Genomic DNA, 12255 nt, shown 5'->3' with positions numbered 1-12255 from the left:
TCTCCCATCCTTGAAAACATCATCTTACCATCTACCCTGTCAAGCCCCCTCAGAGTCCTGTACTTTTCAGTAAGATCACCCCTCATTTTTTTCTAATCTCTAATGAATAAAGGTCCAACCTGTTTAGCCGTTCTTGATAAGTCAGCCTCTTCAGCCCAGGAATCAGCCTAGTGAATCTCTTTTGATCTGCCTCCAATACCCTTTCTTAAATTACGGGACCAGGACTGTACACAGTACTCCAGGTGCGGCCTCAGCAACACCGTGTGAAGTTGTAACAAGACTTCCCTATTTTTAAACTCCAATCCCCCCGCATTACAGGTCAAAGTTCCATTTGCCTTCTTACTTACTTGTTGCACCTGCATGTTAACTTTTCGTGTTTCATGCACAAGAACACCCAGATCCCTCTGCACTGCACTTTTTTTAGACTTTCTCTCTCCATTTAAATAGTCTACCTTTTGATTCTTCCTAAAAAAAGCGCATGTCCTCACACTTTACCACGTTAAAATTCATCTGCCAAGTTTTTGCCCACTCGTTCAACCTGTCTATATCCTCTTGCAGTCTCCTTATGTCCTCATCACAATATGCACTCCCAGCTACTTTTGCATTGCCAGCAGATATGGATACATTACACTCTGACCCCTCCTCAAAGCCGTTAATATAGATAGTAAATAATTGAGGCCCTAGGACTGATCCTTGTGGCACTCCACTAATTATGTATTTCCAACCTGAAAAATACCATTAATCCAGATCTTCAGTCTGCTGTGCTTTAACCAATCTTCAATCCATGCTAATGCATTACCCCCAATACCAAGAGCTCCTATCTTGTCCAATAACATTTTATGTGGCACCTTATTGAATGCCTCCTGCAAATCCAAATATACTACATCTACTGGTTTCCCTTTATCACATCGGCTTATTGCATCCTCAAAGAAATCTCCCAAATTTGCGAAACATGATTTCCCTTTCACAAAACCATGTTGACTGTGTTTGATTGCGTTAAGCTTTTCTAAATGTCCTGTTATTTCTTCCTTAATAATGGACTTTAGCATTTTCCCAACGACAGATGTTAGGCTGACTGGTCTATCGTTTCCTGTTTCTGGTCTCCCTCCCTTCTTGAACAGGAATGTCACATTAGCGGTTTTCCAATCAGCTGGGAGCCTCCTGGAATCCATTGAGTTCTGGAGTATTTCAACCAATGCCTCCACTATCTCCGCAGTCTCTTCCTTTAAAACCCTTGGATGGAGGCCATCAGGTCCTGGTGATTCGGTTGCCTTTAGTCCCATTAGTTTCTCAAATACTTTCTTCCTCGTGGTAGAGATTATTACAAGGTCTTTCATCCCATTACCTCCTTGCTTATCTGATATCTTTGAAATGTTTATAGTGTCCACCACCATGAAGACCAATGCAAATTATTGAATTTAATTATCTGCCTTTTCCCTTTTCCCTGTTATCAATTCTCCAGTCGCATCCTCCAACGGTCCAGCGCTCGCTTTAGCTACTCTCTTCCTTTTTATATACCCGTTGAAGCTTTTGCTATTTGTTTTTATATTTCTTGCAATTTCCTTTCATAACCAATTTTCTCCCTATTTATTAACATTTTAGTCATCGGCTGCTGGTTCCTAAAAAAACTCACAATCCCCTGGCCCACCACTAGTTTTTGCCGCTTTGTATGCCTCAGTTTTTGATTGGATGCTCTCCTTGACCACCTTTGTTAACCATGGTTACTTCATCCATCTCATCCAGTCTTCCATTTTTCCCTGGATAATGTTTTGCTGAGCGTTGTGAAATATCTGCTTTAAATGTCTGTCACTGCTCATGCACTGACCTTCTCCTTAGTCTATTTCCCCAGCCCGCTTTACAAAAATCTTTCTTCATACCTCTGTAATTGCCCTTATTTAAGTCGAGGAAACCGGTTTGAAATGCTTGCCCTGAAACTGAATTAGGGATTCGGCCATGTTGTGATCATTACCACTTGGAGGATGCTTAACCACGGGGTCTCTTATCATTTATTTTTAACTGAATTTGAATTCAATAAAAAAAAAATCTGGAATTAAAAGTCTAATGATGACCGTGAAACCATTGTCGATTGTTATAAAAACCCACCTGGTTCACTAATGTCCTTTAGGGAAGGAAATCTGCCGTCCTTACCTGGTCTGGCCTACATGTGAATTCAGACTCACAGCAATGTGATTGATTCTTAAGCAGCTTCTGGATAATGTGGGCAATAAATGCTGGCCAAGTCAGTGACGCCGACATCCACGAATAAATAAAATTTTTAAAAATAAATAACGTTAGTTCATCGCTTGTTAGGCCAAAGGCTTGACCTGACTAATAGGCATTGATAGACCTTTGATACTCCTTAAATTTTGCTCAACTAGGATTTGATTTCATCAGCGTCATTTGCCCAGTCTGAATGAGATGGGTATCTCACAGCACAGAAAGACAGTTAAAGTCTTTTAAACTCTTTCGAGTTATCAACAGTCACAGATTGCAACTCTTTCGAGTACAATCACAGTTCTTGGTTTTCCGGGAGTGGGACATGAACCCACAACCTTCTGATTCAAAGGCGAAGGGTGCTATGAACTGAGCCACAGCTGACACCTCAGAAAGACAGTTAAACATTCGCTTAAATGACTTGCCTAATTATTCCCCATTGCTACTTCCTCCCCCATTCGTTCCCTTTTCACGACTGTTTCCAGGTTCTGAATGTTCCAATTAAGTACATCCTCACACAGTTTCATTCATGTCACAATAACTCGCTGCATATAACATACCTCCCACCAACACCTTATGATTTATCTGCTCATTCTTAAATCTGCGATCTCTTGTAATGGACTCAGGCGTCATTACAAATAATTTTTTTAAAAGCCTATTTTTTACTCGAGATAATACTCTTCTTAATTCTGAGCAATGCCATTAAATACCCCTCTAGGCCTCTCTCTCTCTGGAAGAGATCAAATCTCGCGTCAATGTTCTCCCAATGTTTTCGAAATTCTGTGAAAAGGCTTCGATACCCTTCCCAGCAACATGGGAACAGGAGCAGGCCACTCAGCCTTCGAGCCCATTCTACCATCCAATTTCAACCTGACTGGCCTGTATAATGACTGCATCCCCCACCTTGGGTAAAGACTACCTGATGACTGCACAGAAATCTATCACTTCCATGTTATTTTGCTTTTATCTATCTAAGTAAACACTTCCTCCTTTCTTTTGCTTTCTTGTTCCACTCCTGGCATTTCAGTCACTTCCCAGTTGTCACCTCGGCATTTAATGTTCACCTCGCCTCCTAAATCTCCTTTCTATTTTGTCCTCTCCCTTGCTTATTTTCCATGGCGCTGATCGGCTTAGCCACTGTTAAATCGATACAATCCTCCATTGCTGATGAAGCCTTAACTCTGTTTCTCCCTCCAGCGATGCTATCCTGCCTACCTCCTACCTCCCCACCCACTCCCACAGAACCGCTGTTGACATGAATACCAGGGCCGTAGAATAAAGAGAAATATTGACGACACGTGAACATGTTGACGAAAATACATTCACTTTATTCGAATGGGAAGCATCAATCGTAAAAGAGCGTTGTTTAAAATAAAGAGTCAGGAGGTGAAATTCTACTGAGCAACACAGAGGAAATTTCATCAATCCAAGAACCTGGGAATCGATAACGTGAACATAAATAGTCGCTGTGTGTCCTTTAACTGGAAATGGCAGCAGGATGAGGCACGGGACATGTCAGTTAATGTTAAAAAGGAACTGAAAGAGCAAGTTTGCTAAAACAAAACACACAAAACAGCTACTTGCACGTTCAGCAACTTCAAAGAACGGTCAATCTGGGTCAGGGCTGTAAGAAATAGGCATGACTGCAAGCTTGCAATTTAACGTGTGTCTCCTTATATGAAATAACCATAGCCCCTGTGACATTCATATATGGCAATGTGATGAGTACATTGCTGTTGAACTTGAGTTGCAGCATATTTTTTATTTGGAGGAAAAATGCAAAGAGAGGATGGCGAGGATATGTGCAGGCCAGGCAGCATCAGTGGCGACCGAGGAACTGAGGGAAGCTGTCAACAGAAATGGGAGCAAGTCGAGAGTGCCTAACGCCGGCTCAGCGCCAGGGAAAATGGGAAAGGAATGAACAGAGCAAAGGGGATGAGGGGAACTTTAGCTAGCGACACAACGATGACCATTAGGGAATGACTGAAATTCCAGGAGTAGGAAAGATAGCAAGAGAGATATATATAAACGTAGGCCTGACTTTCTTTCTGTGCTTTAGGACTCAATGAATGGGCAGATGACACTGAAGAAGTCACATGTCAACTGAACGCCATTCAAGAATTATATATATATATAGAAATGATCAAAGCAAACATCTATCAACCTCAGCTCGATATTTATATACATGTTTATATATATTTATATATATAGATATATATGTGTGTGTGTGTATATATATAGATATAAATATATATATAAATAAAATGCATGTGTGTGTATATATATGTGTATATATATATAAATATATATAAATAAAATGCATATGTGTATATATATAGATATAAATATATATATAAATAAAATGCATGTGTGTGTATATATATATGTGTATATATATAAATATATATAAATAAAATGCATGTGTGTGTGTATATATATAGATATAAATATATATATAAATAAAATGCATGTGTGTGTGTGTGTGTATATATATGTGTATATATATATAAATATATATAAATAAAATGCATGTGTGTGTGTGTATATATATAGATATAAATATATATATAAATAAAATGCATGTGTGTGTATATATATGTGTATATATATAAATATATATGAATAAAATGCATGTGTGTGTGTATATATATATATAGATATAACTATATATATAAATAAAATGCATGTGTGTGTGTATATATATATGTATATATATAAATATATATAAATAAAATGCATGTGTGTGTATATATATAGATATAAATATATATATAAATAAAATGCATGTGTGTGTGTATATATATATGTGTATATATATAAATAAAATGCATGTGTGTGTGTATATATATATATGTGTATATATATAAATAAAATGCATGTGTGTGTGTATATATATATGTGTATATATATATAAATATATATAAATAAAATGCATGTGTGTGTGTGTGTGTGTGTGTATATAGATATAAATATATATATAAATAAAATGCATGTGTGTGTGTATATATATATATGTGTATATATATAAATAAAATGCATGTGTGTGTGTATATATATGTGTGTATATATATAAATATATATAAATAAAATGCATGTGTGTGTGTGTGTATATAGATATAAATATATATATAAATAAAATGCATGTGTGTGTGTATATATATATGTGTATATATATAAATAAAATGCATGTGTGTGTGTATATATATAAATAAAATGCATGTGTGTGTGTATATATATGTGTATATATATATAAATATATATAAATAAAATGCATGTGTGTGTGTGTGTATATAGATATAAATATATATATAAATAAAATGCATGTGTGTGTATATATATATATGTGTATATATATAAATAAAATGCATGTGTGTGTGTATATATATGTGTATATATATATAAATATATATAAATAAAATGCATGTGTGTGTGTGTGTATATATAGATATAAATATATATATAAATAAAATGCATGTGTGTGTGTATATATATATGTGTGTGTATATATATATATAAATAAAATGCATGTGTGTATATACATATATATATATTATATATATATATATATATATATATATGTGTGTGCGTGTGTAAATGCCGAGCTGAGATTGGTAGATTTTTGCTAACAACAGTTCCCACCTTTTATAGAACAAAGGTGGGTCGGTGGAATTAAGATACAAACGATCCAGTGTCAAATTGAATGACAGAATGGGCTTGGCAGGCCGAATGGCCTACTCATGCTCCTACGTTGCTTCCAGGATGTCAAGCAGCATTCACAGGCTGTGGAAAGCAAAGAGAGAACCAGTGAGGCTAGAATTATTCTCCTCCCAAGAGGCACAGCTAGGGGCACAATTGGTGGCGCTGCCCAAAATTATGAAGAGGATCAATTCAAATGAAAATAGAAAAAAAAATGTTTGCAGTGGCGTCTGAGCATGTTAACAGGGGGTCATATATTAAATGGAATGAGATAAAATATTCGAGGTAGATACTTATATGCAGCTGGTTACTGAAATTTGAAGGTAATGACTGAAACGGTATGGAAATATATTGAATTAGAACATTCAAAAGGAAATTGCATTCATGCTTAGAAATGTAAGGAATGGTGGGAGAGGGTTGGTGTAGTGCAATGGGGAATAATTGGACAATCACATAAATGTAGGTTTGGCTGTATTTCGGTGCTGTGGGATTGAATGAATGGACAGATGACGCTGAAGGAGTCACATGTCACCTGACTGCAATTCAAGAGGTATCAAAGATCTATCGATGCTTGTAACCACGTCAACCAGTTGGCCTATTAAGCTTCGCACTATCAACACATTTCAGATCACACACTCCAATCTCTCTGGGTCAAATATTGGTCTACAGCACAGGCAGGTGAACTGCTTCACACAGTGTTACATCTCTTATGGATTTGTTTTTTTTTTAAATTCTGTAACGGGACGAGGTCTCCGGTGGCAAGGCCAACATTTGTATTGCCCATTCCTAATTGCCCTTGAGGAGGTGGTGGTGGTGAGCCGCCTTCTTCAACCACTCCACTCGTGTAGGTCTGCCCAGAGTACGGTTAGGAGGAGAGTTGGGAGATTTGGGACCAGCGACAGTGAAATAAGGGGGATATAGCGACAGGTCAGGACGGTCTGTGACTTGGAGGGAAACTTCAGGTGGTGGTGTTCCCACTCAATCTCTGACCTTCTCCCCCTAGGTGTTAGAGATCGAGGGTTTGGAGGATGCCGCCGAAGGGGGCTTGTTCAGATGCTGGATGCACCCTGTAGATGGTACCCACAGCTACCACTTTGGGCACAGCCATTCAGGCCCACGCCTGTTATAGATTTTTTTTTAAAAAAAACATGTAAATCGTTGAATGACACAACACAGTTTGAAGCATTTTACCTGCTAATGCTGTGCATAAATATTTGACACCAGAGGGCCTGGGCCACGTGAAGTGCTGTCATAATGGTAGAGTGAATGAGTGTTTAAGGTGTTGGATGACGCCCCAGTAAAGGGGGCTTCTTTGTCCTGGTTGGTGTCAACCTTCTTGAGTGTCATTGGTACTGTGAGCATCCAGGCAATTGGAGATGATTCCAGGCTATTGCTGCCTTGTGCCTTACAGATGGTGAACAGGTGTTGGAGAGTCAGGAGGTGAGTTACTCTACGCGGAATTGTCAGCACTTGACCCGCTCTTGTCGCTGGTCTAGGTCAGTTCCTGGTCAATAGTAACTCCCAGAATGTTGCTATTTTCTTTGTCTAGGTATCTGCTAGTTTTAAAAATATAATCTCTGCACAAGCCATAAGAGTAAAATACTGCAGATGCTGGAAAACTGAATGCAAAACCAAAAGTGCTGGAACAGACCAGCAGGTCTGTCAGCATCTCTGGAGAGAGAAACAGAGTTAACATTTCCAGGTCGTATGTCTCATCCACAGATCTAAAGAGAAGTAGAAGTTTGGATGGATTTGATACTGCTGACGAGGGAGTGGAGCAAGTGGAGCAAAATAGAAGATCAGAGATACGTGGGAACTGAGGAGAGATTGACAAAGGTGTCATGGATACAAGACAAACCGAGTGTTAATGGATGTGCTAAAGACTAAAGGAGGTGCCGATAGTGGAATGAAGAGAGTGGAATGTGTTAAAAGCAGAGCAAAGGTGATCACTCAGTGAAAGCACAACATTGAAGCAAGTTACAGATGGTCTGGTGGGGGAATGGCGTTGTGAAAAATAAGTAGATTTGAAAATATGAACAAAAGTCAGGCGTTTGATGTTATCCCGCCTCTTGCCGGGATAGGGGGAGTTCCAGCAATACTCATGAATGCCATCTAGGGTAACGCATTCATATTAATTGTCAATCATCTATCATGTTTTAAATCAGCCATGTAGAATAGAGATGGACGGTGGTAAAGTCTGTTTCGACTGCAAAATGCCATGCAGAATATGGCAAAGGTATCTTTTATTTTGTTATTTATTCACGGGTTGTGGTCTACACAGGCTGGGCCAGCATTTGTTGCCCATTCCTAGTTGCCCTTCAGAAGGTGGTGGTGAGCTGCCTTCTTGAACCGCTGCAGTCCATGTGGTGCAGGTACACCCACAGCGCTGTTAAGGAGGGAGTTCCAGGATTTTGTCCCCTGTGGTGTAGGTACACCCACAGTGCTGTTAGGGAGAGAGTTCCAGGATTTTGTCTGTGTGGTTCAGGTACACCCACAGTGCTGTTAGGGAGGGAGTTCCAGGATTTTATCCCTGTGGTGTAGGTACACCCACAGTGCTGTTAGGGAGGGAGTTCCAGGATTTTGTCCCTGTGGTGTAGGTACACCCACAGTGCTGTTAGGGAGGGAGTTCCAGGATTTTGTCCCTGTGGTGTAGGTACACCCACAGTGCTGTTAGGGAGGGAGTTCCAGGATTTTGTCCCCTGTGGTGTAGGTACACCCACAGTGCTGTTAGGGAGAGGGTCCCAGGATTTTGTCCCTGTGGCGTAGATACACCCACAGTGCTGTTAGGGAGGGGGTTCCAGGATATTGACCCAGCGAGAGTGCAGGAACGGTCATAAATTTCCAAGCCTGGATGATGAGTGACTTGGAGGGGAACTTCTAAGTGGTGGTGTTCCCACGTGTCTGCTGCCCTTGTCCTTCTAGGTGGTAGTGATCGTGGGTTTGGAAGGTGCTGTCTAAGGAGCCATGGTGGGTCCCTGCAGTGCATCTTGTAGATGGTACATACACTGCTGCCACTGTGCCTCGGTGGTGGAGGGAGTGAATATTTGTGGATGTGGTGCCAATCAAGCGGGGCTGCTTTGTCCTGGACGTTGTCAAGCTTCTTGAGTGTTGTGGGAGCTGCATATATCCAGGAAACTAGGGAGCATTACATCACACTCCTGACTTGTTCCTTTAGATGGTGGACAGTCTCTGGGGGAAGTCAGGAGATAAGTTACTCGTCACTGGATCCCTAACCTCTTGCAGGTCGCTCTTGTAGCCAGGGCATTTGTATGGTTTGCAAAATATGTTCAGAACCCCTCCATTTGCCAACACCTGAAAGGACGTGGCCAGCAGATGCAAGCAGTTACCACCGCCTCTAAGTTCCTGTTCAACTCAAATATCATGCCGATTTGGGAAACAATCTGCCATTCTTCCATTGTCACTGAGTTAAAATCCGGGAACTCCCTTTCTAATTGCATTACATTGGCATCTTCAACACATCAAATGTGGTAGTTCTGGAAGGAGGGCAGTGCCTTTAAAATGTACTTATGGACGTCCCATTCGAATTCTACATCACGGGAATGTGTTTTTTTTTAAACAATGCTTTGTTCAACATATTGGCAATACACGTGTTGCCTATCTCAATACAATCTATGTGTTTGTCGGTGCTAACTCTGGTACATGACGTTGGCAACTGCCCCTTTTAACACAATTACATCACCTGAATTTTCAAACTCTTGCCTAATATCTGTCATCCGTTAATGCCATTCTGAAATGATTTTTTTTAAAATATATTTGAAGAACATTCTTTGCCCATTTCAATAGGGCTTGCTTCCTGAACACGTAAAAACCTCTTAATGGTGGCTAATTAAAGAGTGGAACATTTCTTTTGCGAATAACAGAAGATTGCCTCGAAACTTGCTTTAGAACCGTAGAACCATAGAACACTACAGCACAGAAAAACAGGCCATTCGGCCCTTCTAGTCTGTGCCAAAATATTATTCCGCAAGTCCCATTGACCTGCACCCAGTCCATAACCCTCCAGACCTCTCCCATCCATGTATCTATCCAATTTATTCTTAAAACTTAAGAGTGAGCTCGGATTTACCACGTCAGATTGTAGCTCGTTCCACACTCTCACCGCTCTCTGAGTAAAGAAGTTCCCCCCAATGTCCCTCCTAAACCTTTCCCCTTTCACCCTAAAGCCATGTCCTCTTGTGTTTATTTATCCTAATCTAAGTGGAAAGAGCCTACTCGCATTTACTTTCTACACCCAAACTCAGCAAGTGAGCAGGTTTAGCAGGTGAGTAAAAATGCGAGCAATGAATTCATCTTGAAGCAATGAACTTGTACATTATTCAGAGGCCTATTGCAAAGGTTTATACCGAGGTTCGTGAAATGTAATTCCTTGCTTTACTAGCAATGAGCAAAATATCTCAAGATTAATTCCTTTCACCAGCACCCCCACACCCCCTAAGCCACCCTGCACCACCACCAGCCCCACCACCCCTGGTGACTAAGCGAACAGGAGTTGAAGACTTTATACTCTATAGTGCCCTATGCAAATTCATGCAAGCATTGGTGCAAAGCTGTCATTCATGGGCTTAGCAATATTTGTCCAGTGGCCTGGCACCTTTACTAATATGTGGAGGTTGTTTGTGGTTCACCTCTCGCAGTAATCCGGCTGTGACTATTCACACCGCCCCCGAAATACAAATGCTCACAGAATCAGTGCAGCGTAGAAGGGGGTGTGGGGAAGATGTTTCCATGAGTAGGAGAGACCAGGACCCGAGGGCACAGCCTCAGAGTAAAGGGAAGACCTTTTAGAACAGAGATGAGGAGAAACTTGTTTAGCCAGAGAGTGGTGAATCTATGGAATTCATGGCCACAGAAGGCTGTGGAGGCCAGGTCATTGAGTGTATTTAAGACCGAGATCGATAGGTTCTTGATTGGTAAGGGGATCAAAGGTTACGGGGAGAAGGTGGGAGAATGGGGTTGAGAAACTTATCAGCCATGATTGAATGGCGGAGCAGACTCGATGGGCCGAATGGCCTAATTTCTGCTCCTATGTCTTATGGTCTTATGGTCTCATGGGGCACATCGTGCCTACCTGTTTCATTAAATGCCGCCTGGTCACTGTAATTTAACTTGAATTATCATCCTGCGCAGTCAATGATTTTTTTTTTTTTCCTTCCCTGCCCTTCTTAAATTTTGCCTGACCCTGCATTTTTAGATCTGGCGGATCTTTAACTCCTTTCAGTTCAGAAGGAGGGTTACTCACTCTGATTCTCTTCACATACTCTGTCTGATGGACAGATTATTTACCAGCATTTCTTGCTTCTAACACACTATTCAACCCCCGTCGCAAGGAAACTGAGGTTGTTTCACAATCAGAATGCCCATCCTGGCACAGATGTCCGTTCACTATACCACAGCAAATCTCAGTTGCCCAAGAGTTCTGAAATTGCACTTATTGCTAAAGTTCCTCTTTTGTTTTAACTATGCATGTCCTACCCAACCAATTTTTTTTTTTTTTTGCCTTTGACCAGGTCAACACAGTGCACACTGCGGCTATTTATGTTCAACTTTTTGATTTTAAGCAGTTTTGCACTTCTGGGACTATTTGCCTTTCAACGTGAAATCCATTGTATGCTTCCCATCACAGCTTCGTTCAAGACCAGAAAATACTGGAAAAACTCAGCAGGTCTCAGCATCTTTGGAGAGAAAAAAGACAGAGTTAACACATCTGTATGTATCTATATATATATAAATTATAAAGTCACATTATATATTTTTTTTTCCGTATGGGCAGAGGTACAGGAGTGGCTGATATCTATCTATCTATCTATCTATCTATCTATCTATCTATCTATCTATCTATCTATCTATCTATCTATCTATCTATCTATCTATCTATCTATCTATCTCTATCTATCTATCTATCTATCTATCTATCTATCTATCTATCTATCTATCTATCTATCTATCTATCTATCTATCTATCTATCTATCTATCTATCTATCTATCTATCTATCTATCTATCTATCTATCTATCTATCTATCTATCTGTCTCTCTGTCTCTCTGTCTATCTGTCTCTCTGTCTCTCTGTCTCTCTGTCTCTCTGTCTCTCTGTCTCTCTATCTGTCTATCTATGTGTCTATCTCTCTGTCTAACTATCTATCTGTCTGTCTATCTATCTGTCTGTCTGTCCGTCCGTCTGTCCGTCCGTCCGTTCGTCCATCCATCCATCTATCTATCTATCTATCTATCTATCTATCTATATATATATACAAATTATAAAGACACATTATATATATATATATATATATGTGTGTGTGTATGTATGTGTGTGTATATATATATA

This window comes from Cetorhinus maximus, chromosome 38 (assembly GCF_964194155.1).
Source record: "Cetorhinus maximus chromosome 38, sCetMax3.hap1.1, whole genome shotgun sequence".
NCBI lineage: Eukaryota > Metazoa > Chordata > Chondrichthyes > Lamniformes > Cetorhinidae > Cetorhinus > Cetorhinus maximus.
This window is presented reverse-complemented; position numbering follows the sequence as displayed.